At 42.3% G+C, this 14,226-nt stretch overlaps 1 protein-coding gene and 1 pseudogene across 3 annotated transcripts in view; both read right to left on the bottom strand.

Moving 5' to 3' along the window:
• The window catches only part of DIP2B (disco interacting protein 2 homolog B), a 231,401-nt gene that overhangs the window by 146,271 nt on the left and 70,904 nt on the right, over nucleotides 1-14,226 (bottom strand). The window lies entirely within an intron of this gene.
• LOC112584599 lies at nucleotides 3,220-13,520 on the bottom strand (annotated as a pseudogene).

The raw sequence follows: 14,226 nt of genomic DNA, 5'->3' as shown, positions 1-14,226 counted from the left end.
TCCCTCTCAATAAGATAAAAATGTCAGAAGAATTAGAAAAGAAAACCAGACGAATTACATGACGGCTAAAAGCTGAAAGCTGGGAGAATTCCCTGGAGGTCCACTGGTTAGGACTTAGCGCTTTCCCTGGTCAGGGAACTAAGATCCCGAAAACCGCAAAGAAGAAAAAAAAAAAAAAAAAAGGTGGAAAGGTGGGTCACCAATTCTGAAAGACAAGCCCTTAAAGGAGTACGTCAAGGCTGTATATTGTTGCCCTGCTCATTTAACTTATATGCAGAGTACATCATGAGAAACGCTGGGCTGGAGGAAGCACAGGTTGGAATCAAGATTGCTGGGAGAAATATCAATAATTTCAGATATGCAGATGACACCACCCTTATGGCAGAAAGTGAAGAAAAACTAAAGAGCCTCTTGATGAAAGTGAAAGTGGAGTGAAAAAGTTGGCTTAAAGCTCAACATTCAGAAAACGAAGATCATGGCATCCGGTCCCATCACTTCATGGCAAATAGATGGGGAAACAGTGGAAACTGTCAGACTTTATTTTTTGGGCTCCAAATTCACTGCAGATGGTGATTGCAGCCATGAAATTAAAAGACGCTTACTCCTTGGAAGGAAAGTTATGACCAACCTAGACAGCATATTAAAAAGCAGAGACATTACTTTGTCAACAAAGGTCCATCTAGTCAAGGCTATGGTTTTTCCAGTAGTTATGTATGGATGTGAGAGTTGGACTATAAAGAAAGCTGAGCGTGGAAGAATTGATGCTTTTGAACTGTGGTGCTGGTGAAGACTCGTGAGAGTCCCTTGGACTGCAAAGAGATCCAACCAGTCCATCCTAAAGGAAGTCAGCTCTGAATATTCACTGGAAGGACTGATGCTGAAGCTGAAACTCCAATACTTTGGCCACCTGATGCAAAGAGCTGACTCATTGGAAAAGACCCTGATGCTGGGAAAGATTGAAGGTAGGAGGAGAAGGGGACAACAGAGGATGTGATGGTTGGATGGCATCACCAACTCAATGGACATGAGTTTGAGTAAATCTGGGAGTTGGTGATGGACAGGGAGGCCTGGCATGCTGCAGTCCATGGGGTCACAAAGAGCAGGACACGAACCAAACTGAATATTATCTAAAAACCAGCCAGGCAAAATAAAAACAGCAAATTGTATCTAAATTGATATAAGACCAAGTTAGACAAAACATTTAATCATATATCAAACAATGGTGGTGGTGGTCTAGCAGCTGTGTCCTTTTGCGACCCCATAGACTATAACCCGCCAGGCTACTCTGTCCATCGACTTCTCCAGGCAAGAATACTGGAGTGGGTAGCCATTTCCTTCTCCAAGGGATCATCGCAACCTAGGAATCCAACCTGGGTCTCCTGCATTGCAGGCAGATTCTTTACCGACTGAGCTACAAGGAAAATACCTATTAATGTATGTTACATTTGAGCTGGGCTAAACTTTTAAAATACATTAATTTTAGTATTTCTAATGTACTTTTCTGGTTTGAGAGTTAATGTTGAGTTCTTGGATTAATAATCTGATGACTTCACACTTACTGTAAAACCTTTTCATTTAATAAATATGAATTTCAATCTATTTGGTTCTGTGCTCTAATTATTAAGGCAGTAGAGAAGGGTTGGTTAAATAGATAAACGTGCTCAATCACGTCTGACTCTTTGCATCTCCATGGAGGATCAGAGCGCGCCAGGCTCCTCTGCCCGTGGAATTATCCAGGCAAGAATACCGGAATGGGTTGTTATTTCCTATTCCAGGAGATCTTCCTGACTCAGGGATGGAACCTGAGTCTCTTGCATCTCCTGCATTGGTAAGTGGATTCTTTACCACTAGCACCACTTAGGAAGGGTTGGTTGGAATCCAGCAGCTCAAGAGTTGAAACAAAGGGGTGTGTTCCTAACAGGAACTACTGATTTTCCTGATACTGCCTACACAACATCTCCATTTGTGGCCTTAGGTGATTCACTGATCTCTGATAGGTTCTTTTTTATATGCAAAATGGGTGGAGTCATTTGTAAGAGTGGTGGTTTAGTCACTCTATCCTGTCTGACTTGCTGCCCCATGGACTGTAGCCCCCCTAACATATCTTTAATGATAGCTGCTGCTTTGGGTTTACCATAAAGTCAACGTGTTCTACATTTCTAGAAGACTAAATTCAGCTCTGGTCTTAATATTCAATACCAGGACATTAAGTCTAAAGCTATACATAAGTTCTAATTAGTGTATGAGTTTTAATTTCAGCAAGAGTAGCAAGGTTGAGAAAGATTGTAGGAAAAGCATAAAACTCAAGTTTTAGCTCAGACTGAAATTCACTTACGTGCTAAAGAGAAAAAAAGTAAAAGATTTAAAATAACACACACCATATGGAAAAACAAAAAGATCAATATAATAAAATCTTAGAATAGCTTCAGGTTCAACAATTAGGCATTAAGTTCAGCCAGCAGCATCTGGCCACGCCTTTGTGGCGAAATGAGACAAATAATTAAGTTCCTACTATTTGAAAAGGAATTTCCTATGTGGGCTCTAGTCCATAAACAGACTAAAATTTTATAACATTAAAATGTGATCAATCTATACTTTTATATTAAAGCCTAAATGCCTATTAAAGGAGGGGGAGGGAGCTTTCACTAGAAATGATCGCAGTGATGCTTCTCCAGTACCAGGTACTGTGACAATTACCCAGTGAGCCACTCCTCGGCCCACAGCGGTGAACCTCAGTCGTTTCTCCAGTGGGGGCGACAAACGCCACCTTTCCTGCCTTCCTTCAAGAGAAGGAAAGTGAAAGCGAAGTCACTTAGTCGTGTCCGACTCTTTGCGACCCCATAGACTGTAGCCTACCAGGCTCCTCAGTCCATGGGATTTTCCAGGCAAGAATACTGGAGTGGGTTGCCATTTCCTTCTCCAGGGGATCTTTCCGACCCAGGGATCGAACCCAGATCTTCTGCATTGTAGGCAGACGCTTAACCATCTGAGCTTCCAGGAAAGCCCCCGCACATTACTCTATCTCCTCCAGCACCTTACTTTCACCAGTTCCAAGTAGGAAAAAGAAAGAAAGCAGCATGAGAATCGAAGAAAATAATTACTCCTGGTTAGCGGAGGAGCCTGGTAGGTTACAGTCCACGGGGTCGCTAAGAGTCGCCCACGACTGAGTGACTTCACTTTCACTTTTCACTTTCCTGCACTGGAGAAGGAAATGGCGGCCCACTCCAGTGTTCTTGTCTGGAGAATCTCAGGGACGGTGGAGCCTGATGGGCTGCCGTCTATGGGGTCGCACAGAGTCGGACACGACTGAAGCGACTTAGCAGCAGCAGCAGCAGCAGAAGAACATATTTCAGTGTTACATCAGTCAGTTGTCCTGATGGTGTTAAATCACTCAATTGTTTAAAATTTAGGTAACATGAAGAATCCTCCTCTGGCCCAGAAGAGCCCCTGTTCACCTGTATCTACAGATCCCATCACCACTCTTCTAACTCACCGACCTCACACCCTTTGCACTTCCTCCAATACATCAATTCTGCAGGACCCTCCCCCCACAACCTCCCCAACCATTTCCTGTGCCCAGAACACACCTTCCCTAGACTTTCTCATAAATGTACTTCCTCTCATCATTTAGGTCTCAGCTCAAATGATCACATCTTCAGAAACAATGTTTCTCATCATCCTAGAGAAAATGGAAGTCTGTTAACCCCGCCCCCGCCCCAGCTTTATTTTATGTTATGGCAATTACTTGCTAAGAAGTTCAGCCATTTTAAGTCAACCACCTGGACTATCACAATTTTAAATTAACAGACATGTAGCAGTCACTTCACTCAGTCAAAGGACTTCAAAAGTCCTCAACCTTTAACATAAATAATACAAATTCTGAACATTAAGAGATTCTCCCTGATACGTTTCTTAACGTCACCAGTCCCCACTCCACCCTCCACACTTACAATGTTCTATAGAAACAGACAAAATCCAGATGGACAGCAGGGGCCATACACATAGAACCCAGCAGCTGGGTTAAAGGATGGAATCCTAGTCTGGATGGTCTTGTTATGGGCGCCTGTTCTCTACAACTCAGGGAATAGAAAGGTACCTCATTCAGGCAGCATTACTTAAAAAAGCTCCTCCTGATCCTCAGCGACGTGACTAGTAAGGAAATAACTACTGTACATCCATTTGGAACTCTGAATCTTGTGTAAGTACAGTACAGCAGAGGCACCGACACTAACAAAATTTCTAAAGCTATTTTGTGTGTGCATGCTCCGTGATGTCTGACTCTGCTACCCTATGGATTACAGCCCACCCAGGTCCTCTGTCCATGAGATTTTCCAGCCAAGAATACTGGAGGGGCTTGTCACTTCATTCTCCAAACCTACATCTCTTGCACTGGCAGGTGGGTTCTCTACCACTGCATCACCTGGGAATATCTACCACTGTATTATTTCAAGGTTCGTTTTCTCTTTTTGCAGGGGGACGGTCTGGGTAACTGAACATTTATGCCTAGCTTTGCTTTCATTCATCAGTATTCTAGATGAATGAATAATAAATTCATTCATTATGAATAAGGAATAATTATTCATTATAATGAATAAATTAAATAAATAAATACCAAAATAAATTCTAAGGCCATAGATTACATTTTTATAAAAGTCAATGGTCCCAGGAGACAGTTTTTCTTCCAAAATTTCTTTCCTATACCTTGTTTTCAAACACAACTAGGACTGAGTTTAAAGTATAGTACAACTTGTTTTTCTACTCTCTGATGGACCTCAAAAGAGAAATGTAGGCAGAACACTTGCAATATCTGATTAAAGAAACAGAAAACTGAAAAGAATCTGTACGAAGAGCAGAAGAGAGAAGCACGGGTGGCAGGCTTTCAAAAATGAAGTGGAAACGCTTAAAAAGTATTTTTAGGGTTGCTGCTTCCACATAAGCCCTCCAAGCATAGGGGACACTAAGGAGAGGAAGAAAATCTGAACACAGAGACCACGACTGAACTAGTGCAACGGTACCGGCAACTTCCTACGTGACACAAAGCACTTCTAAGCATCTCTACTACCTAAAATAATAAGATGGTAGTCTTGTTTTGGACAGAATCTAACAGACTGTCCCATGAAAAATATTCCTTTCTCATCAAAGATACATCCATAACCTCTAATAGAACAGACATCCGAAAGAAGTGGTGGTCAAAAGGTAACTTGAATTATTATTATCTTTTTTGAACTGAAAGAAACTTTTTTTTTTATGTGAAGAAAAGAAAAAGAGGGAGAAAATTTACGGAAAATTTCTGAACAGAAGAAAGGTGCCAAGATGCAGAGGAAGATAAACCTGGGGACATAAGGAACAAAGGGCCTGTTGGAGAGACCAAGAATTGGTGGACAGCCTCAATCACTTTTGTCTTCACATCAAGGATGAAGAGGGGAGAGCTGGTACTGCACGCACTGGAATCTGGGGAGCAGAGTCAAGTGTGAGCTCTGAGGAGGTCCACACTCCCCTAGGTCAGGCACCCCTTCCCTGCTGCAGCCCCAAATCCCAGGGAATCCCCAGCCAAGGTTCTGATGGTCTTGGTGGGAGGGGGAAGAGGGGACAGAGGTACCCACCAAGTCATAAGAGTAAAGTGTGTAAAAAGTAATTCTAATTAACTAGTCGTCATGTAAATATTTTAATAAAGTTCATAGAGCAAGTGAAGGGTGAAACAAGTGGGTGGCCTAAAGACGAGGTGACAGTAACAGAACATCCCCAGAATCTAAAAGGACAAGGGAACACGTATATTAAACTATCCTGTTGTACACACTATAATGAGTATGAGGACAGAAAAGGGTACGAGAAGAGACACGGAGCTTCGACACCGTGTCAAGCTCCAATTTTATCTAGAAGTCAACTGGCTTGACATAGTTCCAACTGGTGTGAAGACAGACACCTTCCTAAGGTGCACTCATTTGAAAGCAATTTGGCTGCATCTGGAAAACAGAGAAACCTAAGAGCAGACCAGCTTCAGTTTTACCCGACATGTACTACTAACTTTCATCATACCTTGACCTGTGGTTCAAAATCCAGAGATACAAAAGATATACATACAGTGAAAACACCATTCCCTCTCCTGTTTTCCAGTCAAGTTCGTTCCTGAGAATGTGTCCAAAGATGCAAAGACTACAAGCAAAAGCACATTTTCACATGGGCATATTTTGATATGGACGTTTATAATGTTTTTTGGAAAGCACTCTTTGTTCTAACTAAACTCACTAGCATCACACATATCCATAGATTTCAACTTTTCTATGAGGCTGACTTCAAGACTTTTTTGGGGCAGGGGGGCAAGCAGTATGGCTTGTGGGATCTTAGTCCCTCAACCAAGATTGACCCTGGGGCCCTTGGCAGTGCAAGGGCGGAGTCCTAACCACTGGACCACCAGGGAACTCCCGAAGACATTTTAAGTATCAAGAGAAGTAGGCTTCCCTGATGTCTCAGACTAAAGAATCTGTCTGCAATGCAGGAGACCAGGGTTCGATCGCCGGGCCAGGAAGATCTCCTGAAGAAAGGCATGGCTACCCACTCCAGTGTTTTTGCCTGGAGAAGTCTATGGACAGAGGAGCCTGGCGGGCTACAGTCCAAGGAGTTCCAAAGAGTTGGACACGACTGAGCCGCCAACATTTTCACTTCACTTTCATCAAGAGAAGTGGTAGAGTGAAAGTGCTGGATTATGAAGTCTGGGTTCTCGCCTCAATTCTGTGCAAGTTTGGGAAAGTCCCACCATTTCTTCAGCACTCTCCCTTATCTCTGTGGCCACCTCTTGAGTCCAGGCCACCTTCAGCTCCTGCCTGGACCTGCCCAGCCCCTCCACATCCTCCAAAACAACCCACCCTCCTGCCTCCTCCAGGCCATTCTGCTCAGGGCTGCAGCTGACATAACTTTAAGTGCAAATCTTGTTTTTATGTGAATACTGAACTCTCGTGCAATCTTTTCACCATTTCGGTGAAACCAGGCACAGAGTACATCCACAGCATCCAGAGTGAGGCTGGCAGTCTTCAGAGCTCACTTCCTGAGCTGGATTCCTTCACTCAACACATGAAAAGACTGGAGCCCAAGAGACTAAGTAGGTGGGCCACATCCTGAATGCCACGTGGTTCCCAGAATGCCACAATTATGTGGAATTCTAAAGGTCATCCACCCACTGATGAGTATTTACCAAAGGTCAGGCACTGTGCTAGCTTTCAGGAACTTTGGTGAAGAGGTGAGACCTCTGACTTCTTAAAGCTTATATTTCTAGATACAGTTCTAGAAAAGCAGCACATACCTGAGATGCTGTTCTCTCACTTCACTGGAATCCCTGTCAAAATGTCTCCTCTTCTAACCACTGTCGAGAACACCATCCCTCACTTCACTCCACCTGCTCCATTTGTCTACACAGCACAGATCACCATCAGAATATGATATATTTGTGGTTCATCTGTTTGCCCACTATCTGGAAGCTTCCTGAGTGTATCTACCTTGCTCACTGCTATCTACCCCATGCCTAGAACAGTGTCAGGCACACAGTAGACACTCAATAAATATTTGCTGGAAAAAAACAGGCAATGTGACAAGAAGAGACTGAGATGGGCAAGTAGCCACTTTGGGAAGGGTGATCAGAAAAGGGCTGTCAGACAAGGTGACATTTAAGCTGCAGCCTGAAGAACAGTACGGAGAAGAGTCAGGACAGATCAGTGTATGGAGAAGGAACAGTGAGTGTCAAGGCCCTGGGGCATGAGAGATCCCAGTGTGAAAGGGGCAACTTTGCCCTGCACAGGGAGGGAGGGGAAAGCAGTAGACAAAGCTGGAGAAGCAGGCAGGACCCTGAAGGCTATGCTAAGGAGTCAATAATTTATCCTACATGAAATGCCATCATTAAGAACTAAGCAAGGAGTTACATGATATGGTTGTGTTTTTCATAAAGCACTGTACCTCCTGTGAGCAGAAGAGTGTATAGAAGACAAAAATGAAGCAGAAAGACCAATTAGGAAACTCAAGCAGTTTTCCAATTGAGAAATGATAGTAATTTAGTGGTGAAATATACACAAAGAGAAGTGAAGATACTTAAGATATGTGTAAGGTAGAATTGTTAAGACGTGCTGATGGGCTGGACAGAGACAGGGAAGATAAAAGATGATTTCCAAGTTTCTGACTTGTGCAATTGGGTGTATCAGGATCTACTAACTGAAATGAAAAAGGGTTGAGGGGGAAAAGCCAGAACTTTGTTTTGTACCAATGAAGCTTGAGTCATAGGTTTCTGATCTCCCGGTGGAACTCAGAGGACAGGTCTGGGCTGCAGCTACATGCTTAGGAGTCATCAGCATAAAGATGATATTTAAAGCCATGAGAGTAAGTGAAATGACCAAGGGGAAGGAGTACAAATAAAGAGAAGTTAGGCCCAAAACTGAGCCTGGAGGCATTCCAGCACTTAGAGGTCACGCAGAGCACGGAGGCAGTAAAGGAGAAGGAGAAGGACTGGTCTATGAGACAGAAAGAAAACAACTGGATTCCATCACAGAAGACCTGGGGGCTCTTAGCAAGAATGGTTTCGGTGTAGTAGTGAGGAACAGAGCCAGTACTGAGTGGTTCAAAGAGTGAATGGAAGAGAAAAAAGGTAGAAGAAAGAACAGACAACTCTTTTGAAAGGTTTAACTGTGAAGGGGAGAAAAAAATGAGCCACTAGAAATCAAGAGAGGTGAATTTAACAAGGGACAATTTCTTTCTACAGATGGGGTGCAAGAGCTTGTTCCATTATACCCAACTGGAGGGAAATGAGAGGAGAGTGGCCCAGCTGCCAAAACAAAAACCTCTGGATGAGGAGAAGGGCAATTGAGGGTGTCCCTCTAGACAGATTCTTATTTTCTCAGGCAAGCACCAAACAAAGCCATCAGCTGAGAGAACAGAAGTCTGTAAGGTTTGAGGGAAAGGTATGAAGACTCTTCTTAGAACCTGAGAAAGCAAACTTAAAAGCTGGGCTTCCTGACAGTGATGAACCCCATTTCAGACCGTGGTTATGTCAACATGGAATTTCATTTAAGACTTCCCGTACATGGTCAATACTTCCTTCAATCAATGTTGTTATTCGAATTTATACCAAGAACTAAGTTTGTAATATCATCTTCGGAAATCACTGATCTAATATAAGTAAATGTCCCCTCTCCCACCAAAACAGAATATTACAGACTCTCTACACATTCCCAGGATTTCGATCAATCATCAGATCATCAGCATCTTTAAAAAAAAGAGATCAGACAACAAACCAAATGAAAAAAAAATTACATAATCAGAGGAAATGTGACCACAGACTGACTATCTTACGTATTTCTAGATTAAAATGCATACTGATACTTGATATGCTTTAAAATAATTGAAGAGGGCAAGAGAAAGTGGGTAATGGTATAGATGAAATTAGACTGGCCATGTGTTATTAACTGTTGATACTGGGGTAATCAGTATATACGGATTCCCTATACTAGTCTCTCTACTCTGAAATGTATTTGAAAATCTCCATTTAAAAAAAGTAAAAAGTAATCAAAGAAATCCAGAACACTAAAATATAACCAATATTTTGTTTCCAATATAAATTAATATTCCCCAATATTTCATAATTTTTTTCATTTCCAAAATTCTAGTTTGCTTCCTTAACAACTAAGTCATCAGGAAAGGAAGCCCTTATCCTTCCAAACAAAATTCACTTTATTTCAAAAATAACCCTCTCTCTTGTCTGTTTTGTAGGATCAAGCCTGCCCCACTGACCATGTATCTTACTGCGTGAGGCCTGTCCAGGTCCCCCAGTGCAGTCTGAGACAAGGGGGCACTACTGCCCAACCCAGGGGGTTCGGATGCAGGCTGGCTGGCTTCCATACTAAACTCTGCCTCTATCACTATTAAAGGTAACATGTGAGCCTCAAAAATGAAGAGAAAGGGGAAAAAGTAAAATAAAAGTGATCCAACTTTTCCTTCCTTCCTCAACAAATGTCTGATCTCCAGAGCTCTTGGAACCACCACAACAAACAAGCTCACCTTCACTAACTTCTCTTTTAGCAAAAAAAGTAAAAGACTGGTTCGTGTCCAGTGGTTAAGACTACGTGCTTCCAGTGCAGGGGGTCAGGGCTGATCCCTGGTTAGGAGGAGGGGGAGGCAGAGGAGGAGAAGGGAGAAAAGGAAGTAGGGAGGAAGACAAGAAGGACTGAGACCAGAGTATCTGGTGGGAATGGAGTGGACAGTCCTCTGTGCTTCCCAGATGCCCTGCTGCCTTGGTCAGATTAATTTATACCAGAAGTAGCTTTTAAAGACACTTAACCACTGTGGCGAATGTGGGTAGCAAATGAATGCTACTGAGGAGAAATCAGCACTGATTAATTCCCCTCCTGAGACAAAAGGTAGATCATATTTCTCTGATTCTACTACACAACTCTCCTCCATCCCTTCCCACATCTCTTTTCCCTACCAACCCCTTCTCAAACCAAACTTGTGGCAGATAAAATGCACTGGACACCATATGACTGGAAAGAGCCAAAATTTTAAGGACACCACTGCTCCGGTTGGTTCTACCTTGCCAATCGGAGGGTTACCTGACTGGTTTCACTGACAGAACTGGTTGCCCAGGAGGGTGGATATTATCTCTGAGAGCCACAAAGACCATCTTCTCTTTGCAGCAGCTATTCTAAACATTTCTTAGTTTATGAATATGTATCTGTTTCAGCAGTTTCCAAGTCTGGAATTTTACAGGAATTTCTAGAAGAGTTCTTCTAAGATTTGGTTGGGGCCCATAAACCTGTATTTTTTAAAAAGTCATCAGGCAGTTGCACTTACTCAGGCTTAGAAACAAATGATGTATTATGAGCTGAGGTACAAACATAACTCATATTCAAAAGAGTAACCTACCTCTAAAAGCTTTAATTATTCTGAACATAACCAAAATATTTTCTCTAAATAAAACTACAATTCTAGATAATATGCAAAGTAAAATCAAATTGTTAATTCAGAAAAAAAATAAAAAGCTAACAAATTACAAGGAAGGACTAAAGTACAGTCTTCTAAGACTGGTCTTGCTGACATATTGGACTGGATGATTCTTAGTTGATAGAGGCTATGCATTGTTGGCTAGTCCTATCAACCGAATATAATTTCAGTGAAAATCTTACTGTAACAACAGAATGAGTGATTTTGCTGAAATGAAGTCCAGCTCTCTGATTTCTATCCACTAGATGCCAGTAGTATCCCCCCAAGTTGTAACAATCGAAAATGCCTCTAGACACTGTCAAACGTCCACCGCGGGGCAAAAATCACCCCAGTTCAGGACTACTGGATTAAAGGAACCAGGTTAAAAATTAGAAGGGGAAAAAAAAAAAACCGGCTAAAATAGATTGGAGTGAAGGTACAGCAAATAAATTGTCTTCAGAATATAAAGCAGTAGCATGAGGTGCACTCTTACTGGCTATTTTTATTAAAAACAAAACTAAAGGAAATGGACTTAAGTTTCACAAGGGAGCATCGAGAGTACTCAAAAGGAAAAACCTCTTAACTCCTAAGTTTCATTACAGCCAGGAAGTCTGGAGACCCTTTCCTGGAGATAATTAGAATGAAAAGGCTGTGATATGACTCAGAAGCTTTGGGACTAGAGTGTAGGTCTGAGAGAGCTGCGGAGGGCCCATTTTAGCCTGAGAACCTCTCCCGCCCTGGAGCCTGAAAGACTCCTTCAGAAGGAAAGCACCTGACTCACAGTTAGTCTCCCTCTGGACTCAGGTCCGTGTGATGTGACCAGTTTCTGAACGCACACACAACAAGCCAACAAGGCTAGCAGGTTTATGGCCCTTCCCTGCTGCTTGTGCTCCTTAAGGCCAAGGTGAGGCTGTGAACCGGTCTTCTCTTTTGCGCCCAGGGTCAGTCCTAGCATTGTTCTAGTGCAGAGGCTGCCAGTCCAAAGTGGAGCTGTGACCAGGAATGGTATTCTACACAGATCAGCACATCTATAGTGTCTATCTCAGTAAAAGTAAAGGCAAATAGAACAAATCTGAGAAAAGAGAAAAAAACAAGTCAAGCCACAAACTACTGTAATCAGTAGTTCCCCAAAATGTGATCCATTGATTTCTGTGGGTCCCGCAAGAACTTACAAAGGTCCACAAAGTATAAAATACTTTAATAATGATATTAAAAGATTTTTTTTTACCATTTTTACTGTGTGAACGGCTATTTTATATTTTAACCTTTTGCTCTTCATCCATAACAATGGATCTCAAAATTCATATTTTTAAATTATTTGCTCTCATAGCATAAAAGCAATGGTGAATAAAATAGCTGGAGACTTAGCACAAATCAAGGGAGTGGTGATTTAGGCCATGCATATACAGTGGAAGTTACTGGTTTTATTACATCTTGATCCCTGAATCCACATCTTTCTAATATTCTGTGTTGTCTCAAGGAAAAGCACTTACACAGTTCTGAGCTGAACCGGCTGTCTTTTTTCTTTTCTAAACTGGCTTCATTCACTATATTTTTTTCATATAAACCTATGTGATGGCTACAGCTGGAGCCTGGGTCCTTTGCACGGAAACTCTGGGGTGGGTCTTTATAAGAAGGTCAGTGAATTCCTGATATGGAGGCTCAAAGACTCAGTGAACCCTGACTCTTTCAGGGGTGAGATAACTGTAGGTCTTGGAAATGGCATTAAAAGTGGCCTTGGCAAAGTTGCTCAGGATGGCAGTGATGGCAGCAGGATGGAGATGCAGCAATGGTCAATTCCAGCCATCATCAGTAGCTTCTTGGGCACAGGGACTGAGATGGTGCCAGTGTCCCTGGAGACAGGGATGAGGCAAACCAGCACAGAACCACAGTGGCGAGTCACCTTGCAAGGGACAGCATGAGGCTTGCGGACCTTGTTCCCCCAGTAACCGCACTGAACAGGGACGACAGACTGAGTTTGGCCAGAAGCAATGCCCAACAGATGGCAGTGGCTACCTCCTAAGAGCACTTAACACCCATACACCATTCCTACTTTAACATCATTTCTACTTGAACTGATGGACAAACTATGGTTTTCAAGCTTGAGTATCTGGCAGACATGCTCTTAAAAATTAACCAAGTGAGCTTGGTACCAGCAGCACTGATAACAATCATAAACTTCAGTGAACTGGCGGTAATTTCAAAGCAAAAATCAAAATTTTGGAATACTTGAGCTTGACAGCTTTACAATACTTAGCATTTTTTCTTATGAGACTGAATATGAGATTAACAAATACAACTTTTGCTAATATATAATGAAATGTGTCATAATTTGAAAGATGTACCTAACATACTGATTCAATATTTTCCAAATGGCCAATGAATGATGTTTAAAAAAAAATTATACACTAGTAGTAACTCATTCAAAGTATAAGACAGATAGGTGCTTCCTCCATGGCTCAAGTGGTAAAGAATCTGCCTGCAATGCAGGAGACATAGGTTCGATCCCTGGGTCTGGGAAGATCTCCTGGAGAAGAAAATGGATAAAATTTGTAAGATCAGTAATCCAGTATAGTCAAAGCTATGGTTTTTCCAGTGGTCATGTAGAAGTGTGAGAGATGGACCATAAAGAAGGCTGAGCATCAAAGAACTGATGCTTTCCAACTGTGTCATTGAAGAAGATTCTTGGGAGTCCCTTGGACTGCAAGATTAAACCAGTCAATCCTAAAAGAAAGCAACCCTGAATATTCATTGCAAGGACTGATGGTGAAGCTCCAATATTTTGGCCACCTGATGTAAAGAGCCGACTCATTGGAAAAGACCCTGATGCTGGGAAAGATTGAAAGCAGGAAGAGAAGGGGACAACAGAGGACAAGATGTTTGGATGGCATCACCAACTCAATGGACATGGTTTGATCAAACTCGGGGAGATGGTAAAGGACAGGGAAGCCTGGTATGCTACAGTCCATGGAGCCGCAGAGTTGGGCATGACTGAGCGACTGAAGAGCAACCAACTCAAACTGATTGATTAAATCTTCACCAATATTTTTCTGTATGTTAGGAACTAAGAGCTAACAACAGTTCCTTAAAGCACTCACTGTATGTATTAATTCATTACAGTCCTCTGAGATGCCACACACAGCTAGGTAAAGAAGATATAGAAACAAACTAGAAATGAAACCTGACTTCCAAGTGTACATAGTGGAACAGGGGTGACTGAACAGTAAACACAATCTCAGAACACAATCTAGAATGTGCAACAACAGAAGT

The sequence above is a fragment of the Bubalus bubalis genome, chromosome 4 (genome assembly GCF_019923935.1).
Source record: "Bubalus bubalis isolate 160015118507 breed Murrah chromosome 4, NDDB_SH_1, whole genome shotgun sequence".
Taxonomy (NCBI): Eukaryota; Metazoa; Chordata; class Mammalia; order Artiodactyla; family Bovidae; genus Bubalus; species Bubalus bubalis.
This window is presented reverse-complemented; position numbering and strand designations above follow the sequence as displayed.